Source organism: Dinoponera quadriceps, unplaced genomic scaffold (assembly GCF_001313825.1).
Source record: "Dinoponera quadriceps isolate SergipeBrazil2010 unplaced genomic scaffold, ASM131382v1 scaffold5050, whole genome shotgun sequence".
Taxonomy (NCBI): domain Eukaryota; kingdom Metazoa; phylum Arthropoda; class Insecta; order Hymenoptera; family Formicidae; genus Dinoponera; species Dinoponera quadriceps.
This window is the reverse complement of record NW_014560030.1, coordinates 205,481-208,528: the sequence shown is the minus strand read 5'-3', so window position 1 is coordinate 208,528 and position 3,048 is coordinate 205,481. Positions and strand designations below refer to the sequence as shown.

The window sequence follows — 3,048 nt, the reverse complement described above, 5'->3', positions numbered from 1 at the left end:
CATATTTTTTACTATACATAATATTCAATTATCTCAATATATTCTTTACTTATATTTTATATTTCTAATTTTAATATAGGCGATATAATTAAGCAATATACAATAATTATGTAATTTAATTTAATATAATGTGATTTAATTAATTAGAGAGAGAATGTGTGAGATGGTAAGATACTGAGATATAAAAAAGATGAAGAGCATCTTTTCTTGTTATAAATATTTATTTACGACTACAAGAGCACAAGAGCAAAAAACAGCTAATAATTCTGTGTACTAATAGAGATTTAAATTTGGATTTGGTAAAACATGGTTACATAGAGGTAAAAAAAAAAAGCTAGCAAATTCCAAATGGAAAATTTTGCAACTCAAGGAGACCTTTTGACACACAAATCAACATTTGCCATTTACACTAGATTTTATGACAGATATTCGTCGTTGTAAATTATTTATTATCTTTGATTGGAGCATAATTAATTACAGATTTGTATTAATGGCTGTTATTCGTCTGTTTCATTGTAATCAATATTTCTTGGTGTGTGAAATAAATATATGAACATGTTGACGAATAATCAGAGATTATGAAACTATAATTATGTATGAAATGATAACGGACTATAAATTGCTGACCTAAATATCAACTGGAGTATCTTTATTCTCAGTAAATTTGTCATTAAAATCGGAATCATTCCGTATAGTAAATAATTTGACACAGACCTAGAAATACGTGGATGTATCGTTGTTCATATTCCCCGTATCTTGTTTTCTTCGCTCTGACTTTGCAATTTAGCATCCTAGTTCTAAGTTGGCCCCATCATGACACTCCGGATACTCACTGGTAACATTCACACTTGCGTGAATACGACTCGATTGTAAATTAGGTTAACTTACGATGACGCGTATTAGGTTAACTTACGATGACGCGTATTAACTATTATGATGCCAGCGAGAGTACGATTAGATATATCGAGAACGACGGAATATTTTAATCATAGAACTGGAATTAGTCAAAGCTACGATACACGTACTTAGCGTCCCGATATATCTTTCGCTCGTCGGCTCGAAACGTAATGATTCAGGCACGAAATGGACACAACACACGAGCAACGTCCTACCTAGTTTTACCTGTCTTAAAAATTCGCAATGTGTTGATTGTTGTCACTTCTCTTGGGCGTAAATACGAGCGTTGTTTGTTTACGTCGGGGAACGACGGTTGGCGATGGACTCTGCTTTTCTTGGCAACTGTTTTGACTTGCTCGATCGTTGTACACTTTTCCATGCGCGAATATCATGCCGCGTGAGTCAGCGAACGAGATGTATACGTTATGGAAAGTACATATTTCGGTACATTAGTTATGATTCCGGCGGTTGATTCAAATTTTTCGCACGTTAAAACACGTCACGTCGTCACCGAATATGGCGAATTATAAAATTACAACTGTACTTTTGAACTGCACTTTCTACACTCTCTTGCAATACATTAGGTCTGTTCGTTTTCGCTGCACCGCTGAACTAGTGCAGTAAGTTGAAGAGAGACAAGTATATGTTTTCTCACTTCAACTTATTGCACTAGTTCGGCGGTGCAGCGAAAACGAACAGACCTATTGTTAAATGTATTATCTTTCTTCAATTTCTATCTCTATTCCACCAAATTTGAATATAATGATTTAATTAGTGAGTACAGAGTACATCTTTATTTGATTTTATAGACGGAATACGAATTCAGATCTTATATTGAAGACTATTTTAAGTTTATCTACAGATGTTGTACGGATTATTTTATTGGCTACGGAGGATCTGAAGATAAACTTGAGACGATTTTAAATATAAGAACTGACTATAGCTAAATTCGTTTAGGCTGCCTTTCGCATTGTGAATAGTGATGCTTAAATACAGCGTTTTTATCCGTTTATCTACGAAATAGAATATAAACATTAATTACAAGTCAAGCTACAATATAGAAGCAAAATGTAGTAACGTATATAGTGACAAATTGGTTACATTTTATTTTTAAATATAGACGAACTTAACCTATGGGTGTGTTCGAGGAGACGCTATTTAACGTTACCGCGTCATTCTATCTTTATTACTCTTTATATGCACATAAGGATTGAATGACGCGGTAGCGCTAAATAAAGTCTTCTCGAACGCACCTTATGAATACCGGCCTAAGTGCACAATATATATCTATTACTTAAAGTGTAACAAGTGCAAGGCCTAAGTGTAAAACTCTGATTCAACGGTCATCGGCTATTTTGTCGCTACGAAACGTAGAATAGAACGCGCGTCCGCGTAAAGTGATCAGGCTTTTGTCGGTATCGTGTTAATTAACGCGTTTCTCAGTTCGAACCGTATCTACACGAGTGTCAATGCTAATGTCACTACTACGAGTGAGTTATTCAGAGTGCCGCGACGGAGCAACCAGGATACTATATCGAGAAACCAGGACGGAGGAAGCAGAACGCCTAGATGTGAGAAACAGTATGTCATATATTTCCAGGTGTGTGCAATCATTTATTATATAGCTGATTTTTAAGGATGTTTGTCGAATATAACGAGAATAAGGACATACTCGAGAAATTTAGACCGACATTTATAACCCGTTATCGATAAATTATTATAACTTCATTAATCTCTGGTTATTCGTCAATCTGTACACGTACCCTAGTCAACACGTTTCATTTCAGCTGTATAACTTCAAATGTAACAATAATTTTACATAATTATAATTTCGTACTCAACAATATAACTGCGATATGGCACATGTACATGTAGCAATATAGAAGTATATACGTAATAGCTACGTTAAAGAAACGTTAACATATATAATAGCTACGTTAACGAAACATTAACGTGTATATATATATATATATATATATATATATATATATATGATATATTGCAGTTATATTGTCGAGTACGAAATTATAATATTTATGCAAAGTTATTATTACATTTAAAGTTATATAGCTACAATTAAACATGTCAATTGGTATTTATTTTATACAAGATTCAAACAGCCGAATATAGATCTATGAATATAAATCGGTA

The 3,048-nt window shown here is 33.5% G+C and overlaps 1 protein-coding gene and 1 long non-coding RNA gene across 3 annotated transcripts in view; one reads left to right on the top strand and one right to left on the bottom strand.

Moving 5' to 3' along the window:
* The window catches only part of LOC106750603, a 76,286-nt gene extending 75,237 nt beyond the window's left edge, over nucleotides 1-1,049 (bottom strand). Inside the window, exons 1-2 of the long non-coding RNA XR_001374960.1 lie at nucleotides 914-1,049; nucleotides 715-832 (exon numbers count right to left, since the gene is read on the bottom strand). This is a non-coding gene — a long non-coding RNA (uncharacterized LOC106750603). The remainder of the gene's footprint in view (nucleotides 1-714; nucleotides 833-913) is intronic.
* Nucleotides 1-3,048, top strand: part of LOC106750601 (teneurin-m) — a 233,186-nt gene that overhangs the window by 111,186 nt on the left and 118,952 nt on the right. The window lies entirely within an intron of this gene.